This window comes from Aythya fuligula, chromosome 2, assembly GCF_009819795.1.
Source record: "Aythya fuligula isolate bAytFul2 chromosome 2, bAytFul2.pri, whole genome shotgun sequence".
Classification (NCBI taxonomy): domain Eukaryota; kingdom Metazoa; phylum Chordata; class Aves; order Anseriformes; family Anatidae; genus Aythya; species Aythya fuligula.
Window position 1 is genome coordinate 123,520,699 of NC_045560.1, and position 15,077 is coordinate 123,535,775.

Sequence of the window (15,077 nt, forward strand, 5' to 3'; positions counted from 1 at the left end):
GCATATTCCTACTTTCACTGAATATACAGAGCGTATACTTCAATCCTACAAGGTTCAGCTATAAGTGAGGATTGTTGATAATGTATTTTTTTAATGCTTCCTATCAACTCTATATTCTTTCCATCAGACTAGTTGAAACTGGTTCTTTAAGGTTGTATTTGCGCTGAGTCTGAGCCAGTATATCCTTAAATAACATAATCAGCATTTTCTTTTCTTCTCCCTCACTAACAATCCAATTATCTTTGATCTCTAATTAACATTATATAAACACCTTTAAGGAATCTGAAATGCATTCTTATGAAGTAAGCGTAGAATTTCCAGACAGTGAATGATTCCATAAGTGTTTTGTTTTCAGGACACAAATTGCTATTTTTCATAAATACAAAAGTTAATAATATTACTTTGCGCTGTGGTTTCCTGTGCGAGTTTACTGAGAAGAATCCCGCCCCTGGACGATAGACAGTCTTTGATTTATGGCATAAATTACACATTTTCAGCCTAAAAAGAATGCACAAACTGTGTTTTATATCCTGCCTATTCTGCTTACTGCCTTGTCTTGCAAGTTAAGAGCGTGTAGCACAGCAAGGAGGGTTTTATTTATTTTTTTCCTTATACAGGTATAGCAACAACAAAATGTTTTTGTTTGAATTAAATTGCTTTCCCTGTGAACCACAGAGTTCTTGGAGCACCACCACAGTGCTGCACTTCTGAAAAGCATCATATGATGTTATCAGGTGCCATAGTTTATCTACGTAAGCCCTGTGTGTTGTGGCTTCTTTATCACAGCCTTCAGTACAGACTACATATCTGAATGTATTCAAATTTAGGGAGTGTTAATAAAGTTTCAATGAGTCCTTTCACTTTTGCAGTTAATGTCTTGTATCATGCTCACGGGTGCTGTCTAGCAGGGAGGAAGCATTACTGGCAGACAGTTTTGTCAGAAAGCAGGGCACTCTTACAAAGCTAGGGAAATGGAAGATCACAAAAAGGTAATTAGTTCAGTTTCACAGTTCCTAGGAGAAGAGGCTCGGATCGCACAGGTACTTCAGCAAGACATCCTGCTGGACCAGCCGCGCTGCACGGAGCATCGCTTCGGGGCACAGCCAGCTCACGCTGGCAGAACTGAACAGTCTGCACTGAACATGAGGCTTCAGTCGTGTTCTCGTACAAAACAGAAAACAGGGATCCTCAAAGGCATAGCACGGTTGTACTTTGAAAACACCTGAGGAGCACAAAAAATACTTACTTGTACAGATACATGATTGAGACATGCAAAAGGTTGTTGCTTTTCTTCTTACCCAAGGAAGTTACATGGTTTATTTCTGTAGAAAGGAAGAAATGTCTTTTAAAGTTGTGTTCTCAGTGGCTGCATTGTTACGCTTTCGTTTTGGCTTGTGCCATTTCTCTGACACATGCTCAGATACATCCTTTGTTTCTACCCAGTTATTGTCTGAGTGAATGCTGCACATTTCCATGGGACTTCCAAACATGTGGCAGCCCAGCTGGAGGACACCCCTGTCCCTGCTTGGTGCATCCCTTTCTTCATCTCCTGTCATCTTGCTCCTGCTGTGCCCTGGGTCTGCATCAGGCACATTTGAATGTTGTGGTGATGCCATGTCCATGGCTCCTGTTCAGTTTGCTGTCCTCTGCAGCCCCCAGATCTTCTGCAGAGCTGACAGCCATCCTGTTAGTCTGGTGGATCTTCCTGACTGTGGTAATTTGCACTGGCCTTTACTGGACAAACCACTCTGGGGGCTGGTCAAGATCATTTTGAATGCTAGTCCTGGCCTTCCTAGATCTCTCTCACCTGCAAATTTAGTGAACATACTCTCAAAGACAGCCAGGTCAACAGTGAAATTCCTGTGAATGATTAAATCCAGTATCTGGAAGAGACCTCCTGAGGAATGCTGTTTAATCTAATCTGTCAACCACTGCTAACGACTCTGAGGATGTTTTCCAATCACTTCTGCACCCACATTATAGCAGCTTTGTGTATGGTGTGGCCAAGGTTTATCTTTCCTGACTTTAGACACTTAACCCAGAGAGTAATTGCCTAAGGCTACTTTCGGAGTCAATAATTAAGAGAAAGACAGCAGGCCATTCAGGTTGTGTTCGAAGGAGCCTTTCCTTTCCCTGGAAGGAAGGAACACAGTGCTGCCTTTCTCCTCCCTGAGACACTTTGCTTTGCTTCCACAGAGTTAACCAGATGAACTGGGGTACACGGCTTTGTCCGTGACGGTAGGTAGGCAGTGTGGAAGGGCAGTGTCGGTGAAGATACGCTCTGTCAGGTGTGCCATGCTACCATTAGCTGCGGGTTTTGCCGCTCTGCTGGAGAGGCAAAGTCCTTTTGACATTGCCTTGGCACTCCGTTTGTTTGCTTTTGCCCCTGCTTCCAGTATTTCGAATATTATATTGAAAAGTATTTAGAATCTTTTCAACATTTTTAACAACCTCAGTTTCACTGAGCTGAACTTGCCTACTGGCCACATACCACTTCTGCGCTAACAGCAGCAAGCTGCAGCAGAAATTGAAAAAGACTGATCCCAGAGGACTTCCATTTTTCCTTCGCTCAGAGCCTCGAGAATCACACCCTATGGTTAGTTTAAGAGTGGAGTTTTAATGACAAGTTATAGCCTCCAGAAACAGGGGCTGACTGCTGAAACGGGGTAAGAAAAGTCAGTTATGAACACAGCTGCGGACTGTCAAAAATTTAATATAGTTTCAAAGACATATTTTTGTAACTCCAGTGCCGATATTGTTGGCAATAACAGTGTGAGAAAGTGATTCTTTCCTACAGTTACTACTTCTTAAATACATTTCTAGAAAACTTGCTAGAGTACACACAGCTTAAATGGTCTCGGCCACCGAAGTTATGTTTTTCTCAGTAATTATGCCTGTCTGGACAAAAAACTTCATATAACAATCATGTTAAAATGACTACGAGCGTTGGTGTCAACAGAAGCCTGTGGAGAAAGCTTCTCTTTGTGTCATTTGTACATGCGTAACAGCTGATGTGAGGTACATTTTTAATATCAGAGTGGGAGGATATGAGAAGCCCAGGTGCAGTTTCAGAGGTGCAGCTTGCAAGTTTACCGGTGTGATTACAAGCTGAAAATTCATCACTTTTGCTGTTGGTAATGGAAGGGGTTTTGGACCCCTATCAGTGGACAGAATGAATGCATTGCACATTTCACAAGCCAAACAACTGAGGCATTTCTGAGGACCCTCTGTTTGCTTCCGCGATAAGCATGAATGCATCAATTGCCCATTTTGTCTGCAGAAAATTTAGTGGTTTGTTTGGGTTTTGTTTTGTAACCTTTTGTTTGTTTGTTTTTGCTTTATGCTGTTCCAAGAACTCATTAAAAGTGCATGTCCTTTCTCAATTTCTGTACATGACAGTGGAATTAGTCTTTTCAGCAGTCTCAGCAAAGGATTTTTTAAAGACATTTTGACTTGTGAAAAAAAAAAAAAGTTAAGCAGTCCCATAGTTAGAGGACAGTCCCCCATAACTAGGCACTGCTTGTTAATTTTGGATTTGGAAGTTGCATTTAGGTTCAAAAGATTCCTGGTTTTCCATCTCATTCTTCATTAGCCTATTGGCAGATAGTAAAGACATCTTGTAATATTAAAACTGATAATATCAAATACTGCTAGAAGTGAAATAATGAGCTGAAGTTCCTACATACCAGCCTTACCGAAACACCAGTCTTATTAATCTGCATTAATAAGATTAATCTGCATTAATGCTGCATTGTCAAAAACTAAAGGCATGCAGTTTGTTGTCATTTAAAGCTCAAATGTGAGCCATTGCTTAGTAACACCAGATTTTTTCAAGGAAGAGTTTAACTCATTTTATTTCTGATTATATTAAAGATGAGTGCACTCCCTTGTTGCAGAAGCTGATTTGTATGAGAATTTAGAATAGTTAGAATAGCTTTCTTATAGGCATTTCTTAAATGCCAAAAAACAGGCATTTAATCATTTTATGCTTCCTTTTCAGCTCATTGGCGGTACCATTTTCTATCAAAACACACAGAAACAGAAGGTAAACCTAGTCACATGAATAGAAATGAGAGGATTAAATATTTTCAATAACTCATGTTTTTCTACCATGTAGCATCCTGACATTTATTTCCCTGTGAAGGAAAGGATGTGTCAGGGTTAGCATTAGCATGACTTCTCCCTGAAAGTCTGGAAAAACATGTGTCATTCTGCCCGTCCCCCCATTAACCACCTGAACAAATGCCGCGAGCAGATTTCATTAATTTCACAAGACTACCTCGGGTTTTATTTAGTTTTATTCTTTGCTAGACCTTTTGTGCTTAACAATAGCAAAAAAAAGTGTCTGGAATCCTGTCTGATTTACAACTCACTAAATACCGATGTGCTTAATCCAATTAAAACTGGAAGGAATGTTGCCAATATGTCAACAAAAGTGCAACAAAGAGAGGGGAGGGTTAGTTTACAGAAATTCCTGAATTCCTTTGTCTTGACCAAATGAAAGAAATTTGTTCTTGTAAGACAAGTGCATACTAAAAGGATTAACTCTTGATAAACTGACTTTTATGTTCAGACATAGATGCCCTGAGTTCTAGGCGAACATTTTTCAATCAATTTCTTGAAAGCAGCTTTGCATTTAATTAGCATGCCTTGTTTAAAAGCTGGGTGAGGGGGTCAGAGTGCTAAGCCACAGGGGCTGGGCCTCACATTAGTGTGGAGTGCATTGGAAGTGTGATTTTAAGATACATCGGTGCTGAGGTACATGCTGCTGTGCAGAGGGGTTGTGCCGCTCCATCCCACTCCTCCTGGCTGCTTGCTCCTGCTGCTGATGCTCATCTCTGTGGCGAGCCCAAAGTGTTTGGGGCGTTACACTGGTAGAAAGTGGGCCATCCCAAAAAAAAAATAAGTAGATAAACAAAGAGTGGGACCAGACAAGAGCACAGCTGGTAAAATAAAAGTAGGGATGGAGTGCAACTTTGGGAGTGAGCCCACAGTTCCACAACCACATTGTCTGTATCATAAAAACCCACATAGGTGGTGTAAGCCAGGATTCTGTAAGGGATTTCTGGGCTACTGTATAATTCAAAAAGTAGTTCACTTTAGAAAACCTAGCTTTAAAACCTCACATAGTTAGAGGTACTCTTTGGACTGCGTATATGACACGTATGATACAAGGCAGGCCTGGCAGAATTTGCAGTGAAAATATGGGTTAACTGGAATAAAGTACTAGTGGTACAAAGTGTATACTTGATGTTATGCATGTTCTTACATGCTTTGCTGAGTTGGAGTTATGGAGAACACCCTCTAGTCATGTGTCAGAACATCATTTGAATCTACATAAATCAATACCACGTCAGCGTTTTTCTAGGTTAAATTACATGACTAGAAGTCTGTAGACTACTCTTTTCAAGTATAGGCCTAACCAAATAAGCAACTTTTATAATATTTAATCTCACCTCAGACTCTGAATATTTAATATAATTTTTTATTAAGCATTTTTCAGCCTAAAACATATAAACAGAGTAATTACACTCGTACTCAAATTGTTCAAAATGTGGCAAACGAGCATGTTTTATAGAATAACTAAAATGGGGGAGACTGTGACATCTGCTCAAATGTATGAGTAAAACCTAAGGAGGTTTTACTTATATGGTGAATTGTGATAATAATAATAATAATAATAATAATAATAGTAGTAGTAGTAGTAGTAGTAGTAGTAGTAGAAATCAGTAGGGAAAAAAAATCCTAAAATGCCTGTAATTTTTCTAAAAGGACAAAAATAGCATAATATCCCTAAAGAACGATCCTGATACTTTATTGAAAAGCACAAAGATTCAAGAATCAAAAGGTCCAAATAGCTTAATTTGGTGAAATATTTATTCCATTGCAGCTGACCTTGAACAGGATGATCTGTTGGCAAACTACATGTCATTGTGTCTGTAGCCAAGATAATCAATTCCTAGATAATGGGAGAATTGTATTTCATTTGTTGGAAGTCATAAGTAACACGAATACATTGCAAGTCAATATAATTTGCATTACAAGTGAAAGCTTTATTGCAAGATATGGGAAAAAATGCACAGCCTGGAGTCATGCTTCTGAACATGACAGCTGTATGAATGCAAATACTTGCTTTGTCATTCAATTTTCAGATATATTTTTATTTTCTTGTCACTTCATCATGTCTATATGCATGAATGTCCATCTGCAGAAATATTTCATGAAGTAGATCATTCTGAAAACAAGTTGGAAAAAAAGAAACAATGTTTTTTGTGCAAACTTATTTAATGGGAATAAACATTGCTTTATATACAATTATAACATTAATTAAAAATCTTAATTTAATCTAAATCTTACCTTTAAACACTCTGCTAATAGAAAAAGGAAGAATTGTTGAAATCTGTTATTTGCGCGTTGTATATTTGGAATTGTGACATCCACGTTTTGTGATGCAAGATGACAAAGTCAGGTGCCTTGCACCAGCAGAGGAGGTTGCAATATGAACAAACATTAACAGCATATACTGAACATTAAGACTATTAGCAACAGTCCTATAATACATAATACATAACATGGATTCTGTCCGGCTCAGATACAATGTGCATCCTGCAGCAAAGCATTTCCCAGTTCTGTGCCAGAGACTGTGCACGCGCTGGGAGCCAGAGGGTGCTGGTGGCTAACGTCGACTTGCTGTAAGGAGAAGGCTTCTGCTTAGCTACCCGGGAAGGCTTGCTATTTTAGAATAAGCATGTAACAGTGCAAAATTGGAGAGAGAGCTGTCATTCTCAGTATAGAGATCATCTCATTTTCATCTGAGAGGTTTTTACAAAGCTTCATACCTGAGCTGGCTCACCTTGGCTGGAGACCGGTGCTATGTGAAGGGCAGCAGGGCCGCACTAGTTCCCAAAGACGCTTTCCAAAGTAGCTTACCTGCTCAAGTGCTACACATCACCTTTGGGAATTCCCACTATTTGTGAAGTCTTTTGAAATAATGGTTTGAAATAGCATGCAAAAGTTTGCAGAGCTGTTTTATTATTTTTTTTTCCTAATGAAAGAAAAAAAAAATAAAGTACCTCGCCTCCCTTACAGTGAATCATCCTCCCCCACTTCTGGAAAAAAAAAAAAAAAAAGTAGAATTTGTGAGTAAAACCCATTAGGCTCCCCAGTCACATATAGTAATTTATAGAAAAAAATATATATATACATATATATAAATAAGAGCTGCAAATGGTTGGGTGCTTATTTTCTGTCTATCTCAGTTGGGAGCTGTGCCACTGATTTACATAGGCTGGGTTCTCACCAAAATATGCAAAAAGGATTCTTTTGAATCAAAGGTAAATGAAAAATAAAATAAAATAAAATAAAATAAAATAAAATAAAATAAAATAAAATAAAATAAAATAAAATAAAATAAAATAAAATAAAATAAAATAAAATAAAATAAAATAAAATATATATATATATATTCTGAAACATTTTGTAGGTGTCATATCAGCCATAAAGGTCTGTGTTGAATTCTGTATGATTCTTCCATGAAGTCCATGGGACTTTTTGATATAATAAACTCCTTTGCCTAAGAAATATGAGTTATGCTAAGGGCTGTGAATATTTACTGCCAAAGTTTGCTTTCTGGTAACGCATAGTTCTTCATTTATTGATAGCCATTATCAATGAGACCTGAAGCCTGAATTCTCTATTGCTATCAATGGGCAAGTCATGAAGTTGAACAGAGTGGGATGTTCTTGAGCAAGGCAAGAAATGCCGGCACTCTGTACCTGTGCAAAGGTGCCGACCTCATTACGGGTAAGTCATCAGACTAGGAAAAAAAGCAGCAATGGAGCAGCAGCCTTGGCTCTGGAGCTGGCTTCGTGTTGCTCGGAGAGACGGCGTGGCCTGATCAGCCACCGGCTGCTGGCACGGCATGGCCATGCTCCGGCAGACGCCCCGCAGTGCTGGCCACTCACCCCTGCTACCCTCGCGTTTTGTTTCTCAATCATAATCCAATTAAAACAGGCAGCTGCAAAATAATCAATAGGCGAAATTCATTAGCTTTTCTCGGTGTGAAATAAATAGGAAAATGAAGCTCTCCTTGGTCTTAATTAGTTCTTATAAAAGTTGGCAGGCAAACAAAGACACTTGTACACTCCTTTATTTTCATAAGAGACTTGCCTGAAAGAAAAACCTCAGACATGTAATTTCCTTTTCTTTTTTTTTTTTTTTTTTTTTTCCCCTGCCTAACTCTCTCTCAGTCAGAGCCTAACCCAGCAGCTCCTCCGAGGGCAGAAAGAAAGGTGGTTTGGCAGCGTGCTCGGGTGCGCCGCTGCCGTGCGGATCGGGGCAGGTCCTGGAGATCCTCCACGAGCTGTGTGCACGGCGATAGGCCGCAGCCGCCTCCCGCGCCGGCAATTCTCTTGCCGGAGCGGCCCCAGACGGGCGCTGTGGTTCCGCCATCATTACCGCTGGAGCGGTGCCATGCCACATCACCCAGCAGTACAAATTTGATCTGGATCGGGTGTGGGCACGCGATTACGTTTTTGTCAAATTAGCGCAGCGCTCCGTGAGGATTTTTGGTTGCCTGTGTGCTTTCGCGCCGGCTGCGGAGGAAGACGCAGCGCCTGAGCCACCAGGGGTTAGGGCCATGTGGGCGAGCGAGGCCTGGCCTAGGAGTCACCCCGCTGGTGCCCAAGTTTTGTCTGAGCAAACTGAACAGGCAGAGAGCATTGTAGCTGGAGCAGCACTTGGCGTCACACTCCCGTGGCACTGTAAATTTGCCAGCAGAAGCCCTGGAAATATCGGCCTATAGTGTAGCCGCAGGCTAGCTGGGAGGAGTACCCATTCTCACAACTCTTGCGATTTAATTAAACAGCACTTACTTGTGCTTCACACTTTTGTGGCATTCAGACCTGTATATCATTTTTACGGGGCGTTTTTGTGGTGACCTGGAGACACAATGCTGTCAAAAAGGTGTGAGGTCACCACTTCCATTGCATCAGCTCTAGCAACGATGCCAGCCATGCAATGAGTCAGACTAGCAAGCTGATTTAACTGAATACTAAAAGAGAAAAGATATATATATATATATATATATATATATATATATTCAGTGCAAGTTTGGACCACTTCTTTGTTGGTAGCCAGTTAAGCCAACTGTAAGCATACAGCTTCATACTCTAAGCTTCAGCTCTGAGTATTTTCCAGATGAAAAATATTGTCATAATAAGGGGGAAAAAATAACAACAACAGTTGTTATAAGAACAGTTGTGATAGGTGTTTAACAATTAAACTACTAATTTCCTGAAATATTAGTCTGCTGAGTTACTAGGAAATATTTCCAGTTGTTCTTTTTCTACACTTACTATGCTGAGAACAGCATTCATATTTGTGATTTCGCTTATTTACTTTATTGGTGAAATATTTATGCTAACTAAATTAATTTTTAGGAAACATTTACTTTCACCAAGAAAAGTGAAAAGGGAAAAAACATCCAAGACTTGATCTTCTCATCCCTTAGTCTGTAATTCCGCTAGTCCTGGGACTGCATGTTGCTTTAAATCTTGATTTTTAACTCAGCCACTCAACAGACATTCCTTTCTGGATACAGATAGGAGGATTTTAAGACAGTTACTCATCAGCACTTTAAAAAGAATTTACCTTTGTCAGCCATCAGTTAAGTGAGCATTTCCATGACAGGGTAATAAATCCTGCGTGTGGATTAATGAAGCTTCAAAAAGAGATGACTACTGACTGCCATCTCCCCCACTGCATTCCCTCCTCCTGGGAATTATTTACGTGAGGAGCCAGCGTGAAGGAATTGGGAGAGAATAGTTAGAAAACAGGTACCAGGAGAGAACTGAGGACTATGCTGGGGATTTCAGGAATGAGTTTGTGTAGACAAAAACTATGGGAGGTGTTGCAAGGGTGGCTGTTTAAGAGAATTGCGTGAAGCAGGAACAAGTGGAGAGAACAGTCGGGTGCTGAAGAAAGGTGGTGGCTGGTGGGGAGGACTGAAAGCAGCTGTGAATTCCTAAGGTGCAGGTACTGAGATGTGGTACTGCAGCTTCTGCATTTGATCCTGGTAAAATGATCTGAAAAGTAGGTCAAAGCACTCACGCTCTTCAAGCTAATCTTCCTGATCCCTAGCTGTAGCTAAAATGTATTAATTTTCCTTGCTACCAAAACTGTGGGATTGTTAACTTACAATAAACAGTAGTAGAATAATGCCTTAATGTGCTATAGCAGCTTGCAAAGAAAATTAGAAACTCTTTCTAAGTAAGGCATTAGAAGACTCTCTTACTTCACTTTTACTTGAAGTTCCAGATAACTTATCTCTGAGTTGTCAAAGTTATATAAACTAGGGACATCCTATTCTTTGATTTTCAGAAAGAAATTTGACTTAACATCAGACAAGTTGATATGATTCACTTCTTAGCTGCTTGTGTCTTCTTTAGCAATAAACCACAATAACTTTGTTGGTTATAGCTATCTCCATTTTAAATTAGGGAGGGTAGACAGAACTTTCTCCTAAACTTAAGATGAAAATAAAATTCCCAGCACTCCACTGAGTATCTTGTTGAAAAACTTAAGTATATTGCTATTACTTAAAACTTTATTTTTAAGCCTTTATTTCTAGGGGAAAAAAAGTGTTTATACGCATATCACTTCGACAGTCCACCAAAACTTTCAACAGGTTTTACTTGCATGAGCTAGGAAGTTTCATCTCTGGATTACTTCTCTGTGTCAAACTGACCAGGTAAAGGCACGAGTAATGTGCATATGCAACAGACTGTTCATTTGAGGATTTCTTGAATTTGCTACTTTTTCAAATAGTGCAGTTGTTGAAAGATATTAAAACCCAAAATACATTTAAAGTGAGATATTCTATGTGAATAGTAACAGAAGGTCACAATATGTTCAGAGAATTCAAATATATGGATGTTCTCTTATGAATGCTTACTTCTTGAATAGATGGAGTTGCAGATGGTTTACCAGATGGAATACCTTACTTCCAATATAGATAGCTATATATATTTAAAAATGGATGTAATGCAATCATATTATTTAAATCAGTTCTGTTATTTCTTTTGAAGCTGTAATGACAGTAACTATTCAGTAACAAAGAAATGTGGTAAGAAGAATGTAACTTCTTGCTGTAGAGTTGTTGGGCTTGTCTAAGACCTTAAGAGGCTCATTCCTCAGAAAGGTGCATAAAATGATTCTCTCTTTTTTAGGAGACTGAATATCTAACAGGTAGCATGCAGAACAATTCAGGTAGGGCATATGAAACAGAACTGGCTGAAAAGAAATGACAAGAACATTTGGGGATGTAGCTGCCTCAGAAGTATTCTTCCCTTGTTAACAAAAATCAGTCCCCATGCCTGAGCCAGAGACCCAGCACATCTTGTCAGAAGCATCCTTTTCCACTTAGTCACTTCCCTTTTGATTAGATTGTTCAGTTGGGTGTTATTAAAGCTAATATCACCACAGCACAATATTCAAATATAGAATAAAAGGTACGTCCTGCCAAAAGAGTGAAAAAATTGCACCTTATCACTGTATGCACCCCTTCTCAGGATACATGTTCTCTCATCTTACTAACCTACCATACTTGAAGTAAAGTAAAGTAAAGCATCTTTATGCTTCACTTGTTTTAGGTCTTTTTTTTTTTTTTTTTTCAGACTGCCACCTGAGAAAAGTGATCTACTAGCAAGAGCTTTTGTTTCAGGCTCATCTTTGTTCTTTATCTTGTCACTTCTGGTCAGTTACCAATATAAATCCCAACATCCTTGCCAGTGTTCCACCTTTTAGGCAGAACAAGGCACAGAAATAAGTGATAAAAGTAATCACATTAGGAAACTTTTGGGGAAAGGAAGTACTTACATGTTTATATCAGGGGTGGAAAGAAAATGAGAAAATATGTTCAGTTTCACATGTTGTATAAAACAGTCAAAGTTAAAACAACCTGATTAAAAATCAAAAAGGCCAAGGGGAAGTGAGAAGTTTATGCTGATGCTATTTTACACAGCTGGAAAAAGCAACGTTTTCCATGTTAAGGGAAGTTTCATTTTCTTATCCCTGTATCTTTCCCTTTATTCCACAAATTCCACTAAAAGTGAATGTATTTAAAACATTTTTTACCATTTGCATTGGCTTGCTGGCATTAAACTTTCTCAGTAAGTTTTCCCAGTAATTTTCCCCAGTTTTCATAGTACTTAATTTCATTAAGAGCAGTCATAATCTTGCCTGGTCTTTATCTGCATGAAAGTTCTCTAAAAACAATAAATGATAACCTAAAGGCCACCAAAAGAAAAATATGGGCAACCAACATTAAGCCATCCTTTTACTGCCATACAAGACTGTTCAGATTCAAAAGGAAAGTACGGTTAACGTTACTAACAGCAGCTATAAATCTAAGACAATTAATATAGAGATGTCTTCATCCACTATGAGCGTAAAGAAAGTGTGAAGAAAGGTTTGAGCTAATTTCAGTTGAAATAGTTTCAGTTACTTACCTACATTGATGGAGCCTTTTTCTGCCATTTGGCTGTCCATAGTCTTTAGACTTTGTAGCCTTCTAGACTTTAAGTGCTTGGAATTCCCTTAATAGAGGGATATTTAGGAAAAAAAAAAAAAAATCCTCCCAGCCAACATGGGGTAGGTCCTGCCTAACAAATTTGATTTCCTTTTATGATAAGATCACCCATCTAGTTGATCAAGAGAAACCAGCAGATGTGATCTTTTTGGACTTCAGCAAAGCTTTTGACACAGTTTCCCATAGGATCCTGCTGGACAAAACGTCCAGCATACAGATAAACAAAAACATATGATGGGTGAGCAATTGGCTGATGGACAGGGCTCAAAGACTTGTGCTAAATGGGGCCACATCAGGCTGGCGGATTGTCACTACTGGGTTTCCTCGAGGCCCTATTTTAGGGCCAGTCCTCTTCAATGTTTTTATAAACAATTTGGATGTAGGACTAGAAAGTGTTTTGAGCAAATTTGCTGATGACACCAAACTTGGAGGAGTTGTAGACTTGGATGAGGGTGAAAAGGCATTGCAGAGAGATCTGGACAGATTGGAGAGCTGGGCGGTCACCAACCGCATGAAGATTAACAAGAGCAAGTGCCGGGTCCTGCACCTGGGATGGGGAAACCCTGGCTGTACGTACAGACTGGGCGATGAGACGCTGGAGAGCAGCCCTGCAGAGAGGGCTTTGGGGGTTGTAGTTGACAGCAAGTTGAATATGAGCCAGCAGTGTGCTATGGCAGCCAGGAGGGCCAACCGTGTACTGGGGTGCATCAAGCACGGCATTGCTTGATGCATTGGTCGAGGGAAGTGATTGTCCCGCTCTACTCTGCACTGGTGCGGCCTCACCTCGAGTACTGTGTGCAGTTCTGGGCTCCACAGTACAAGAAGGACATTAAACCGTTGGAGAGTGTCCAGAGGAGGGCGATGAAGATGGTGAAGGGCCTAGAGGGGAAGTCGTATGAGGAGTAGCTGAGGTCACTGGGCTTCTTCAGCCTGGAAAAGAGAAGGCTGAGGGGGCACCTCATTGTGGCCTACAACTTCCTCACGAGGGGGAGTGGAGAGGCAGGTGACCTATTCTCTGTAAACACCAGTGATACGACCCATAAGAATGGTGTCAAGTGGAGGCAGGGGAGGGTCGGGTTGGACATCAGGAAGAAGTTCTTCACTGAGGGGGTGGTTGCACACTGGAACAGGCTCCCCAGGGACGTAGTCACTGCACCAAGCCTGCCTGAATTTAAGAAGCAATTGGACTGTGCACTTAGTCACATGGTCTAAACTTTTGGGTAGACCGCTGTGATGCCAGGAGTTGGAATCAATGATCCTTATGGGTCCCTTCCAACTCAGTATATTCTATGATTATATGACATTCGAGACATTACCAAACAGTGACATAAAACAGGACATGGAACGTAATAAAATACAACCTGAATTCACAGAATCGTTTAGGAAGGGACCTCTAGAGACCATCTGGTCCAACTCCCTTTCTCAAATGGCCACTCAGAGCTGGCTGCCCAGGACCATGTCCAGGTCGCTTTTGAAGGTCTCCAGTGAGGAACACTCCCCAACCTCCCTGGGCAATTTGTGCCAGTGCTCTGTCACCCTCACAGTAAAGAAGTGCTTCTTGATGTTCAGAGGTAACCTCCTGTGTTCCAGTTTGTGCCTGTTGCTTCTTGTCCTGGCACTGGGCACAGCCTGGTAAAGAGCCTGGCTCCAACCCCTTTGCACCCACCCCATCCCACCCCCCCTTCGTGTATGTATAGACATTGATGATCTCCCTACTGAGCCTTCTCTCCTCTAGGCTGAAGGCTCCCATCTCTCTCAACCTTTTCAGATAGGAGAGGTGCACCAGTCCCTTTGTAATCTTTGTGGCCCTTTGCTGGACTCTTTCCAGGAGCTCCATATGTTTCTTGTACTGGGGAGCCCAGAACTGGACACAGTACTCCAGGTGTGGCCTCACCAGTGCTGAAGTACAGGGGAAGGATCACTTCCCTTCACCTGCTGACTTTACTAAAGCATGTCATCAAGTTAATTTATTTCACTCCCCAAATTCCTCTAAAATCAGAGATTTTCTTCCCCTGTCTCTGTTAGAAGAAAGAGTCAGAAGCTGTAGGTTCTTCATGGAGATTAGGAGTGGCCTATCTGACCACTTATGTCTACTACGTGCTTTGATGTCAATATTATCAACACCAGATTCAGCAAACCGACAAAACAGTTCAGGTTTTAAAAATTGCCTTTCCTTGTCTTGGAAGCTAAAAATTCACACCATTGTTGAGCAATGGTGCCAGTCCTTTCATGCATGTATGTGTACCTACCAGTCTTTCAGCTCCAGGCTCTTAGCTTCTGAACTTGCTGTGAGCCAGGAAAAGGAGGGAGCAGTGGGTGGAAGGACTGGAGTGACTCAGAGTTCTTCAACCCCTAGCTCTGTGCAGCTGTAGGCTTCTGAAGCAACCCTGGACCTCCTGCTCAGTCTGGGCCATGTTTCAAATTTTTTATAGGCTGATATGCAGCTTTGCATTTCCAGACGTGTTATGATTTGTCTGTTTTGAAATGC